Source organism: Myotis davidii, unplaced genomic scaffold (genome assembly GCF_000327345.1).
Source record: "Myotis davidii unplaced genomic scaffold, ASM32734v1 scaffold3, whole genome shotgun sequence".
NCBI classification, from domain to species: Eukaryota; Metazoa; Chordata; class Mammalia; order Chiroptera; family Vespertilionidae; genus Myotis; species Myotis davidii.
Window position 1 is genome coordinate 2,916,192 of NW_006295062.1, and position 13,832 is coordinate 2,930,023.

Here is a 13,832-nt window from a genome sequence, read left to right on the forward strand (position 1 = left end):
GTGGGGAGGTCCTGGTGGGGAGCCTTGGGTGGGGAGCCCCGGTTGGAACATCCCGTTCCAATGCTCATCACTCACACTCCCGCTGGCCCTCCCCAACTCTTCCACCAGCCTGTCTGCCTGTCCCCCGCCAAGCTGCCCCCTCTCGGGAGGAGGATGCGGCTCCCTTGGTCCAGGCACCCACAGCACTCTCTGATGGTCCCCATCGTGAGGGGGTGAACCTTCAGCAGCCCCCCCAACCCCCCCGCCCCGTATCAGTGGCCTGCCCTTCCTTCATTACAGGCTGCCTCCGCTCTTGGCTTCTGGCCAGCTCGGAGGACTCCCTTCATTGGGGGGAGTCCCGTGTGTCACCTTGGCCTCTCACATGGCTGGGATGCCACGCGCATCCTCCCCGGACAGCCCTGGGAGGGGAGCCGAAAGCCGAGCTCACCGGCGCATTTGGACACACAGATCTGGCCTGTGGTGGGGCGGGCGGAGACAGCTGCGGGCTGTGTAGACAGGGCTCCCGGAAGCCTCCCAGGCCGGGGGACAAAGGGCTTCATCCGTGTGCCTTGGAGAGCTGTGTTGAAAGGAGGGAAGGCGAACCAGCAGCACACACTACATAGCCACCGGGCTGTGCGCGTGGTGTCACGCGGAGAAACGCCGGAGTGCGGGACAAGCAAGGAGCCGTGCTGCTTCCATCAGGCGGGTGTGGACCTGCAGTTAGAGCAGGACAGCCGTCAGCAACACAGTGCAGGGCTTTTGGCACTGGGTCCCCAGTTCCTTCCCTGATCCCCCCTCCACCTTGGAAAAGGCCTCACCGTATTCTAGAGCAGTTTGCCTTTTAATGGACCCTTCTTGAAAATTAAAACGTCTCAGAGAAGTGACTCTGTAATGGTAGAGTTCCTGGCAGTGAGGGGGGGCGGGTTTAGCCAATGAGATCTGTCCGGCCCCTTCGAAGATATGAGCAACCAGCCAGGCTGCCCTTTCGTCAGGCATCGGGGTCAGTTAAAGAACCATGGCCAGCTGTCTGTGTGGCAGCCACGCGTGGGCTGGCATGGGGGCTGGAGGCGACTGATCCGGCGCCCCAGGATGGCCTCACAGAATGCTCTTACTGGGGCACCGAGTGTGCGCCTGGCGGTGTCGGTGCAGGTGTCACGCAGAGCTGCACTGTCTCCCGGATGCTGTGCTGTGGATGCCCAGGCTGACATGGGCACCGGTGGGGCACTGTGCCAGCCTGGGTGGGAGGGCTGGGGAGCACTCCTGAGGCAGCTGACACCAGTCTTAGCTTTGGAGGGATAAGCAGGAGTTAATGGGCAGGAGTGGGGGACAGGTGTTCCTGGGGAGAGAGAAGACAGTAGGCCCTCGGAATGTGCCACCTGAATGAAGAACCTCATGCTTATGCCAAGTCATGGAGCCCTTAGAACCTCCCTGCCGCCCCGAGTGGGCAGGTGCTCAGGCCGTAACTGACCCACACAGGGCTAGGGTGGGGGTCAGGTCACCAGGCTGGGGGGGGCGTGCCAAGGGGGATGCGAGGGCGTATGGGCTCCTGGGCCCAGAGCAGGAGAAGAGCGAGGCTTGGGAGGGCAAGGCTCCCCCAGGACAGCACAGCGGGCGGGCCTGAGGTGCCTTCCTCCCACCTCGGCACAGAGATGCTCCCTGAAGGCCGGACGCTCCTGTTGGCCACTGGCCGGGGTGGTGCTGGCCGGTGGGTGCTGGCAGAGTCTGGGGAAAGGAGCCTGGTAGAGGCACAGACAGAGGGGCTGGGTGTGGGCTTTGCCTGGGAGGTGTGGGGAGGGCCATGGCTGGGCAAGTCAGAGCAGGGCGCTGCACGAACCGAACCAGGGTGCCAGGCCACCCACCGGCCTGGTTCTCCCCAGAGCCCTGAGGGCCAGAGCAGCCGCCCTGCGTCTGTAGCCAGTCCTCCTCACCTGCCCTGCCCCTACCCCAGGCCCCGCGCCACCCATGGAGCGGGTGGCCTCAGGCCTGGGAGGTTGTTGGTGCTCAGGTTACAGTTGCTGGTTCATGGATGCAGGGGGCTTGGGCCCGATGTTTGGATCCTGTCTGCTCCCCACACGCCAGAGTTCCTGTTTTACCGATTGTGGCATGGCATGCCTCCCATCTCGTAGACGGGAACGGAGCCCGGAAAGGGGGCACTTACGCAGAGTTGCACAGGAGTCGGGGTCTAGCTGGGACAGTGATGTCAGCTGAGGGTGAACTGGTAAGGAGCTTGGGGACAGCCCTTTGCATCACTGGCAAGGGGCTGCTCGGTGTCTGAGCTGCCTGGCCAGGGGCCTGGACGAGATGACCCTGGAGGCCTTCTGTGTCAGACTCCTGGGTCAGAGGGAGGAGACTGAGGGATGAGGAAGATGCCGATTGGGCCCTAGCGTAGCTTCTTGCGAGGCAGCCCCCTCATCCCAAGGGTCCTCACCAGGTTCCAGCAGAGTCCCGGACCGCTTCCCCGCCCCCAGCTCTGAGGGTTCAGGGAGTCCCGGAGGCCCTCCCCTCCCAGCTCCGAGGGCTCAAGGAGTCCCAGAGACCACCCCCCCCCCCAGCTCTGAGGGCTTGGGGAGTCCCGGAACCCACCCCACGGCTCCGAGGGCTCGGGAGTCCCCTCACCCCCCTCTCGCCCCTCTGAGAGCTCAGTGGAGACGGGGAGGGTCCTCCCCTGCAGCCAGCCCAGAACTATCCCACCGCCAGGTGGGGTTCAGGACCTCCTGCCCCTCCTTGGAGAGCCTGTGTGACTTGGGGCACTTGTGCCCAGATGCTTGAAGAGGTGAGATGTGATCTGGGTCTGCCCCCCCCCCCCCAATCCCCCCATCTCCACCCGGTAGAAGCTGTGGTTTGGGTGATGACTGGGAGTGCCACCTGCACGGTGCCCAGACCCCACAGTGCCACTCCCGAGCCTGCATCCCCACTGGGAGAAAATAGCCCTTCCGGGTGTGCCGTGGCTCAAACAGCACCTTTGAAGCAACACATAGGCACTTTATCAATTCGTCTTGAAGATGGGTGTGCCTGCAGCCACAGGTGCTCGGGGATGTCGTCTTAGGTGCTGAGCACCACCACACATAACTGCCTTGCTCTAGGAGTTCACCCTCTAAGGGGGGGCTGCATTTCTAGGCGGGGAGCACTTCTGCCCTGAAGATCTTCATAGCAGTGTGCCCCCTCGCCTGTGGCAGATGTTCTGCTCCCCTGCACCTGTTCCTCAGCCTCCCCACCCAGAGTGCTGAGCTCACGGGGCCACCCTGACCTTGGGGGCGGGGCTGAGGGGCTAAGAGAAGAGGGTCCTTGCAGCTTAGTGCCCAAGAGCAGTCTTGCGGTCATCATCGGATGTTGACCCTGCCTGTGTCTGGGGCAGGCGTAAAGGGCACAGGCCAGGAAACAGGCACGTAAAACACAGTGATGTGGGGGCTTGACACCAGGGACATGAGACAGGACGGACCCCTAACCCCCAAGCTCCCTGGCCCAGTGGCTTGGGGTGGTTACACTGCAGGAGGAGGGCTGGAGAGTGTGAGCAGCATGCTTGGGTTGGGGTATTGTCCTCAGCTTAACAGGGGAGTGAGCCTGGGGGGACAGGGATGCAGATCCCAAGGTGGGGCCTTGGAGCCATGAGGGGACTGGACCTGGTTCTGTGGGTCCCTCCCCGCCTTTCCGGTCCTTTTTTCCCCTCTCAGAGCCTCCTTCCGGGATTTTCTCCACTTGCTGGGCCTTTGTCATTGCTTCTCTTCCTCTGCCCAGTCTGCATTAGGGACCCTTGCGGGGGGCCTCGGTGCCCTGGTTCCTGTGTGCCAGGCCTGTCCCCCATCTGCCCCGCCCAGCCCTGCGGGGCCTTCCCGCTGCCCACCGCCTGCAGCCTGCCCAGGGCGGTCTGTTTTTCCTCCTGGGGCAGAGGCGAAGCTTGTTTTTCTTCCCTGCTCAGGAATCGCGCCTCAGAGACACACAATGCAGCTGTTAAAATATCTGGGTCTGGCTGGGCGCGCACAGCGAGCCCCTTGTTCTCCTCGGAACAGCAGCCTCCCAGCAGGAGCAGGGGGAGCGTGCCTCTGCTGGCAGTGTGCTGGGGCCGGGGGGCGGGGGCGGCGGTGTGTGACGACAGGGAGACAGCCGAGGCCTCCTCCGGGCTTCTGCAGCTTCGGGGCTCTCCACGGAGGAAGGGGATGGATGGGTGCTTGCAATGGAGCAGGATGGCACATTCCAGAAGGATGCCAGCCTGAGACTTTCCACATTAGACTCCAGAGGCAGAGCCCCTGGGGTGGGTGGAGGAGGGTGGAGCCGACGGGGCTGACAGGCTGTCTTGTTCAGTCTCCCACAGGCTTCCTGTCGGGGCTGGCCCCTCGGCACTGCCCGGGACAGGTTTTGTGCCCAGTGGGCAGGCGGATGGACGGTCTTGCCCAGGCTGCCGTGATGGTAACGTGGAAACTTTTGAGCGGGGCCCTCACATGTCCAGGCCTGTGCTTTTGATCCTCACCTCAAGGGAGGTGCTGTTGTCATGCCCATTGTACAGGTGAGGAAACTGAGGCTTCAGCCTGAGAAGCTGGCTTTTTCGATAGCTCTGGGTGGAGCCGGGATTTGAGCGTGAGCTTCCTTCTCCAGCCGGCGCTCTGTGCTCTCGCGGAACATGCCAGCGCGCCGGCTGCTGCTGTGCCGGGAGCGTGGTGACGCTTCAGAAGGAGCACGGGAGCGCCAGCAGGGCCCGGTGGGAGCGCATCGGGCAGCGTGCTGGGCTTTCAAGCCTGGCTCCCTGGGGCAGCGCAAGGTGAAACTGTTCCGGGCAGCGAAGCATGGGGATGCAAAGGCCGGGGCCGGACCTGGCCTTGGTCTTCAGAAAACCACCTCCAGTGCCAGTGGTGTGTCAAGCACGAAGCAGCTCTTACCCGCACCCTCCCAGAATTCTGCTGCTCTGGCCAGCAAGTCAGCGAGTCGGGGGTCATATCTGTGTTTCTGCACAGCAGCAAGCCCGGGGCTGGGCAATGAGGGAGCGTCCTTACCTGGAAAGTACACCCAGGGAGTGCTAAGGTGCACCCGCCGGGAGAGGGGTTTTTGCATGGGGCCCACCCCTTGCCGCAGCCAGAGGGGGAGGGCTTTGCTCCCACCTTCCAGGCCTCTGGTCCGATGCTCCTGGAAGCAGCTCGGTTGTGGGAGCCAGGCTAGCCGGGTGGTGGGGCAGAACGTCCAAGACTAGGAGGCAAGAAGTTACATTTTTCATAAAATCGGTCTCCCCAGGCTGCCCTCCCCCCAGCTCCCTTCAACCTGGTTCTCCTTTCTCCCCCGGGGAACACTCTTCTCTCTTTTTCTCCCTCCAGAATGTGGCAAGGGCACATGCTCATGCCATTCCTGCCCCCGGGGCACCCTTCCCTCTCCTCTCTGTAGGCCAAGTTCAAGGCCTCTCATTTCCTGCCCTGAGACCAGAGGGCAGATTGGCGGGTCACCTGGAGTCCCTTCCACGCCACAGGCAGTTGCCCGCCCTCGTTGAGCCCCCAGGGGCATTGGGTCTCGCTCCTTGGTTGATGTTAGCATAAGCTGCTGTAGCCTCTGGTGAACTGTATGAACCGTACCTTTTGACACCCCTGTAATATTCCTTGCACTTCTACATACTCAAAAGCGTTCGGCTGCGATGGGAAAGGTATACGATGCGTGGGCTTCAGAACCCAGAGGACCTGCCTGGCCACATGTGAGCTCTGTGACTTTGGGGGGGTTACTTACCCTCTCTGGGCTTGTTTCGTTGTAAAGTGAGGATCACGATATCAGCCCCTCTGGGTGACCTTGGCAGGCAGCGTGATACCCAGGAGAGGTGGGCACCCACAGGTGCTGACAGGCTCCCATCTTTTCTTTCTCTGCTCCCAGTGCAGGGGACACCCCTGGGCAGGGACGATGGAGCCTTTCGAGGGGACCCTTCTTCTGAGTCACACAGGATGGAGGGCGCCAGGCGGTATACCATGGGGGACTTGAGAAGAACGCTATTTGCTGGAATTGTCCTCACCTCCTGCCGGGCAGCAGGTGGGCAGCAGGCTGCGTGCCAAGCCCATGTAGAGACGGGCCTGAGCCATAAGGAGTCGGTGCTGTGTGCCGGTGTCCCCCACACTAGCCGCGCCTGGGCTTCCTGATCACCATGGAAGGGAGCCTGGGGTCCTGGCCTGGTCACACATGGGCTGGTCTTTTCCTCCAGTGTGGCCAGACCAGGATGCTAGGGCTGTTCTCCAGGCTCTGGTTCCCCTTGCCGGTCCTTTCCCCAGGGGCTGTGGGAACCCTGGTCTGGGCGGTGCCGGAGGGGCCAGTGGAAGGGCCGAGCCAGGGGACAGGTCTGTGACAGGCTGTTCCCGACCCCTCTCTGGTGGCCGGTCAGTTACAGTTCCCTGAGCGCCCCTGGGGCTCCTGTTGGGGCTGGTGTCTGGGTTTCCTCGGAGCTGGTGTGCCGCTGGCCCTCCCGGAGCCGTTCACATGGGCTTCGGTTTCACCTACAGAGACAGGCAGGTGGACAAAGAAGTGGAAGCAGGTGCAGCCTAGGCCTGAGGGCCCACCGACGGGTGTGCGGCCAGCAGGGGCCCCTGCTTTCCCCACTGGGCCTCCCCAGGGAAGTGGCCTTTCTCGGAGAAAGGTGCCTCCTGCAGCGGCCGGATGTGGGGGGCTGCTGCTATAGTACATGCCCCCGACTGTGCTGGGAAGGGTGCTCCGTCTCCACCCTGAGATGTTGGCAGATGCTCCAGATTGCAGGGAAGAGGTGGAGGCTCAGAGAGGGGGCGTCATATGGCAAAGGCACACAGCTGCCGTGACTGCACTAGCCCAGGCACAAACAGCTCTCCCTTGGGAGAGTAAATGCTCACATATTTGAAAACGGATTTTTCTGACCCTGCCATGAAGGGCCAGCGGAGTGTCTCAGCGACATGCAGTCCCAGGGAACCCCCCTCGCCTCCCCCATTCCTCTTCCTCCTGCCAGGGGGCTGGAGTACAGCATGTGTCTGCTCCCTCGTGCCTCCGACACGGACGTCAGCCCCTTTGCGTTGATGTGTTGGCCTCTGCCCCGTGGACCGTTGTCCCTTAGGCCGGAACACACTTCAGAACGTTCGTTTTGCAGATGGCAACACTGCGGTAGTGAAACGACGTGGTTGGCGTCTGGCTACTCAGGATATGGGACGCGTCCTCGGGACCGTGGGGCCTGCAGAGACTGAGCGCCCGCCCCTCTTTTCAGTTATAAGATGTTATAATGCTCATGTCCTGTCATCTGAGCTGCATTGGCAATGCTCCTCACTCCAGGCTCGTTCCTGTGTTTTATCTCATTTCATCTGAAAAATAACTTTGTGATAACGGCAGGGCGGGGGTTATTATCGCCAGTGTATGTGTGTGTCTCTTTCTACACATCCATGTGACTGTGTGCATCTCTTATGCAATGGTGCGTGTGGCCATGTATGTGAGTACATGTATATGTGGTGTGTGGCCATGTATGCATGTTGACTGTGCATGTGTGCCCAGGAGCACAAGCATGGCTGTGGATGTGTGGATGTGGTCTGTGGGTGACTGCATGCATGTGACTGTGGATGTGGTTGTTGCTCTACGTTGTGTATGCTCTGTGTGTGCCCATGTGTGCCTGTGCGTGTGGGGCCTGGGCACGCATGCCACATGGCTGAGATCAGAGAGGAGTGAGGATGTGATGGCTGGGAGGCTGGCTCGCTGGGAGGCCAGGCTGCGTCTCCTGGAGACTGACTGGCCCGGGAAGCCGCTCCAGTTCCTGACTCACTCGTTAGAGGAGTTCAAAGAAGCCAGGTGGCGGGAGGTGTCTGCGGTCGCAGGTTTCAGAGAGATTCGCTCATTCTGCTCTGATAATTAATTTATTCTTCAAGTCAGTCTTTTTCATTGGAGTTCTTAACCTGTTCTGTGCCGGGGACTCCTCCCGGGAATAATGCTGTCAGTGCTGAGAGCAACATCCACAGGAGCCAGTAGTACTGCCTGCCGGAGCAGATGTCACGGCACCGCCTCCGTGCTGCAGTCATACATGTGCGGCAGCACCGGCACGGTCAGGGGCTCTGACGACGCTTTAGTGCAACGCTGTGGCGAGCAGGTGCGGGCACATCTGTGACTTGTGCTGGTGGCGGGCTCATGGGCACTGCAGTTTGGTGCCCACGTTCATGGCTGAAGGAGACACCAACTTCCAGGTCCAAGTGAACGAAGATAAACATTTATTTTTTCCATTCGGCGGATGCAGCCTTGCTTTTTAATGGGAACTTACAGCTTATTTGGAGGCTGGAAGGGTCCTTAGGAGCACCCGGCGCAGCTGCTCTTAAACCTGCCAGTGCAGTGGAAGTAGCCATGGGACTCTGTAAGAAATGTCGCTGTTGTCCCCCACTGTCCACCCAGAGCCCGGGAATCGGGTCTCCAGGAGGCCGCGGCATGCCTTCTGAGGTTCTTGGTGCCGCCCGTGCCCTGGGATGCCGAGGCCCAGAGGGCAGGTGACCTACATGCCCTCTCCTGAGGGTGAGGGTGCTCCTGGGGGCTTCGGGTCCATGCCCCTCCCCCTTAGCGGAACCGGAAGCGTGGCTGCATCCCCCTCTGTGAGCGCAGACCTGTTGGAGCAGTGAATTTCCTCACTAGAGAGGGTGTTCTCTCCTCCTGCCCCCTGAATGCTGTTCCCCCGACTCCTCCAGTCCTGGAGGCTTTTGTGCGGTTTGTGGGACGTAACCTCGTAACCTCGCGCAGACCGGCAAGCCCCCCGGCTGTGGTGTGGGAGCCCCTGCTGTCCCCTGGGGCCAGGTAAGGCTGTTGACGAGGCCGAGACATCTGCCTCTGATCAGAGGAGCTTCCGAGAGTGAAAGTGGCTGCCTGGTGTTTACCCAGAAATTGTGCTAATCCCGCTAATGCCTGTGATTTGCAAGCCTCTCTCTGTCTCTTGCCTTCCTCTCCTGGGAGGGGAGGGTGGCTGATCTGCAGGAGACGAGGCCTGTGGCACGGGGCACTCAGGCCTTCAGGGAGCCCCATCTGCTCCTGGGCAGCCTGGGGAGGGGAATCTGGTGAATGCCCTTCCTCCCACACTGTTCACCTGGTCCTGGGCTGGCCTCGCCCTGAGGCCTCAGGCAGCTTTCTGCCCAGCGCCCCTGGCTCTTGACCTGGCCCTTCTGCCTCCTCCGTGGAAAGTGGCGCTGGGGGCAGCTCCTTCCTCTGTAAGAATCGGGTGATGACATCACTCTGACAACACAGCGGGGGGGTGTTGGCCTGCAGGAGCCGCAGCGGCTGTTCCCCACCATCACAGCCTTTCCCTCCTTTTCTTTCCGGCCTCCTCATGTCCCTTAGAAGCTGACACAGTCCCTCCCTTCTTGAGTGTCTTTCTTTCCTTGGAGTCCCTGACACTAAAGCGAGGGCTCAGAGTTATTGGCCTCAGCTTTCCCATCTGTGATTGGGGACACCCCCCAGGAGCCTGGGTTTGGCCACATGTGACAGCCCTGTGGGTGCCCTCACTCTGCTGGTTTCTAGTCCATGGAGCCTGTGCCTTCCAGATGCAGGTCTGGTCCCTGTGCCCGCCTCATCCCATGAGCACCTGCCCAGCTGGGCCTGGGGACCCAGGGGCACAAGGCCTAGCCCTGCCCTGGAGGAGGTCCCATCCAGCAGAGAGCCAGCTGGGTGCATAGAAGATTGTGACCAGCTGTGCAAGAGGTGCCCTGATGGCGGGGGAGTGTCCAAACGCAGGGAAGGACACCCAGTTCATTGGGGGGTGGGGGGGTGGGGGGTGGAGCCTGGCCAGCGCAGCCTAGTGCAGTGTGAAACTCGAGGCTGATTTGCTTATGAAGAATTAGCGAGTGAAGAGTTAGTGAGTAAATGTGTAACTCACACGCCTCCCCTGCCCCACCCTGGTCAGCCTCAGCAGACAGGTAGAGCCAGGGTTTTGCAAGCAGCCTGGACAGAGCCGCAGCATTTGCCCAGCCCTTGGCCGGCGGTCCCTGTCCACCAATCCCCCCACCTTGGGTTTGGCTCTCAGACAGGGGTCATACCGAGTCCTGCTCCCAGGTCTTCCTAGACTCCTGGCCCCGTGCCTCCGTATCTGAAGGGCTCAACAGCCAGTTACTCCAGGGCCTGCCAGGGAACCCTGGCAAAACCCTTTGCCTTGCAGGATTGGTGCTCGAGCGGGTGCCCACTGTGGTGTTTGTCTGTGGGAAAGTTACTTAGCCTCTCCGGGCCGCGGTTTGTTCCTATACAAAATATTGTAAAGTGCTTGACAGCTGGTAAATGCTTGTTAAAGGTTTGTTGTTCTAGCTGTTATTTTGTTTTTTGTCCTTATTTCCAAATTCAAGGTATGTTTCAAAGTTGGGCCTAAATTCCTTCACCTGAGCCCTTGGGAGGAAAACCTATGCTGTTCACAAAATGACTTGCACTTAAGCGCTGTGATGCCTCAAAGGCCCCTCACAGCCTTTGACAGGCGTTCCTGAGCAGTTGTTCCACGCCAGCCTGGCCTGGAGCGGTGATGAGTACCATAAGGGGGTGTCAGGTTGCTGCAGGGTCCAGAAGTTGAATGGTCATGACCTGAGAGGAGTGGAGGGCTTCCTGGAGGAAGGGACATCTGAGTGGCATCTTGCAGGAGGAATAGGAGACGGTGAAGAGCCTCTGATTGGCGGCATGGCTTGAACAGAGGCCTGGTGGTTTAAAGAGAACTGAGTGTGAAGAGGAGGTGGGGAGAGGAGGCTGCAGGTAGAGACAGGAAGACTTTACCAGACGGCCTGGGGGCTCAGCAAGGCCTTGATCCAGGGGAGGGATGTGGTGAGATTTGTGGTTTTTTTTAATCTTTATTGATGAGAGTATTACAGATGGCCCCCATTATCCCCTGAATTGCCCCCCTCCACTGGGTTCCCACCCCACCCCATGCCTTCACCGCCCTATTGTCTGTGTCCATGGGTTATGCACATGTGCATATACTAGTAAGATCTTCGCTCCCCACTTCCTTCTGAGATTGGTCAGTCTGTTCCATGTTTCCATACCTTTGGTTCTATTTTATTCATAAGTTTATTTTGTTCATTAGATTCCTTGTTCACTTATTTTTATTTTTAGATTCAATTGTTGATAGATATGTATTTATTGCCTTTTTATTGTTCATGTTTGTTACCTTTTTTTCTTCTTCTCCTTCTTCACCTTTCCCTTCCCCTTCCCCTTCCTTTTCCTCTTCCTCTTCTTAAAGAATACTCTTCAACATTTCATATAATATGGGTTTGATGGTGATGAGCTCCTGTAGGTTTTTCTTGTCTGTGAAGCTCTTTATCTGACCTTCAATTCTAAATGATAGCTTTGCTGGGTAATCTTGGTTGTAGGTCCTTGCTATTCATCACTTTGAATATTTCTTGCCACTCCCTTCGGGCCTGCAAAGTTTCTGTTGAGAAATCAGCTGACAGTAGTATGGGCACTCCCTTGTAGATAACTGCTTTACTCTTGCTGCTTTTAAGTTTGTCTTTAACCCTTGGAATTTTTTTTGGGGGGGGGGGGCGCTGGGTCGGACACTGCTCTCTGATGGAGAGAGCACACGACCTGCAAGCCAAGTCTTTTTTTTTTTTAATTATTATTAAGGTATTACAAATGCCAAGTCTTTATTTTATAGCAGATTCCACCAACCCTTGAAATTTTAATTATGCTGTGTCTTGGTGTGGGCCTTTTTGGGTTCATCTTGTTTGGAATTCTCTGCACTTCCTGGACTTGTAAGGCTATTTTTTTCACCAGGTAGGGGAAGTTTTCTGTCATTATTTCTTCAAATAGGTTTTCAATATCTTGCTCTCTCTCTTCTTCTTCTGGGACTCCCATGATGCGAATGTTGGTACACTTGAAGTTGTCCCAGAGGCTCCTTACACTAACTTCATATTTTTTCTTCTTTTTGCTCTTCTGATTGGGTATTTTTATTTCCTCATCTTCCAAATCGTTGATTTGATTCTCAGACTCCTCTACTCTACTGTTGAATTGCTGTAAATTATTCTTTATTTCAGTTAGTGTATGCTTAAAATCTGACTGGTCCCTTGTCATGTCTTTGAAATTCTCACTAAGATCCTTGAAAGTCTTATTAAGTACCTTGAAGCTCTCATTAAGATCCTTGAGCAGCCTTATAATCATTGTTTTGAACTTTGTATCCAGTAGTTTGCTTGCTTCCATTTCATTAGGTTCTTTTTCTGGAGGTTTCTTCTATTCTTGCATTTGTGACATGTTTTTTGGCTCTACATTTTGGCTGCTTCCCTGTGTTTGTTTCTATGTATTAGGTAGAGCTTCCATGTTTCCTGGAATTGGTAGCGTGGCCTTGTGTAGTAGGTGTCCTGTAGAGTTGAGTGGCTCAGCCTCCCTAGTCACCTGAGCTGGTCACTCTAGGTACACCCCTGTGTGGGTTGTGTGCATAGTATTTTTGTAGTGGAGCCTTGATTGCTGTTGGTGTCACTGGGAAGAATTGACCTCCAGGCCAATTGGCTGTGAGGACCAGCTGTGACTACAGTGGGAGAGCTGCTGTGCAGGAGACACGCCTGTGGAGCAGGACTTGCTTCAGTGGGACTTTGGTGCTCACTGAGTCTGCCCCTTGAGTGTGTCGCTTGTGGATGTATAGAGTTATACTCTTCTGTGGTCAGAAGCTATCCACTGGGTGCACTGGCTCTAGGGCCTCCCGGGAGGTGCAAAGTCAGCCACTGCCTGGGCCCACCTGACAGGAGCTACAGAGAGCTCTTCAGATAGCTGCTACTTGTATTGGTTTTGGAAGTATTCAGACAAGGCCTGGCTGTGAAGCAAGGCAGGCGGTGCTAGTGCCAGGTCTTGGGCCTCTTATTGATAGGTATGTGGCACATGGACGCCAGCTGCTGCTTGTTCGAGAGATTTTAGGAAAGTCTCGAGTTCTGGTTTTGAGAAAGGGTCCTGGCTGTCAGATGGACGGTGACCTGGGGTGAGGGCAAGGTGGTGTGGAAGGTGCCCAGGACCAACCCCAGATGGAAGAACACTTGGTACAGAGTAGCCAGCTGGGAGAGGCAGTGCTGGTTAGGTCTTTGGTGGTGAAACGATAGCCATTACAGCTGATCATATGTGTGGGGGACTGGGGAGGAGGAATGTGACTCAAAGGTACAGCTCAAGTGACTTGGGCCAGGCTAAGGGAGCAGAGAAGGTGGAGCAGGCCCAGGCCATTCAGACAGCCAGAATCTGAAAGAACAGATTTTACAAGTAGTCTTGAAGGATCAGGTAGTGATCCCGGAATCTTGAGACCAAAGGGAATGCCATCACTTACCAGAATTCTCAGAAGACGTCTCTGTCCCCATCCGCCGTGGGTATCTGGATGGGGAGTTTGAAGGTGGTGAAAGCGGCCAGGCTGCTGTATGCAGACCACACCAGGAGGTGCTGCTCACTCGGCCAGCCAGCTGCCCTGGGAGCCGTCTTGCGTGCACCACACCATGCCCTTGTGCACTCCAAGTTTTACTTAGAAAGACACCGAGTAGGGTGCAGATTTGAGAAATGAGATTCTGGGTCCTATAGGTGTTGTAGCCTTGAGGCCCCAGGGATGGAGTGACCACTGCCTTCCGTTCTGCCACTCTGTGATCCACGAGCCCTCTACCAGGGCGGTCCCTTCCATGGGCTGCGGACCCGCCCACCTCCCTCCTGGGCCAGCCACCATGGCCTCCTGAACTCCTTCAGGTTGTCACCCATTTTCTTTGTTTCTTTTATGGCAAAGCTTCCTGAGAGATGGCTTCTGTTTCCACACTCATCCCAGGCCCTTCCTGACCCCACCGGACCCTGGTCACCCCGTGTGGCTGAACCTGCAGCTTGACCTCATCTTCCTAGTCTTGACCTCATTTCCTGTGGCTGAGCTGATTGTTCCTTCCTCTTCCCGAAGACATTTCTCCTGGTGTTTGGGCTTTTCCCTCCTCCCCTCC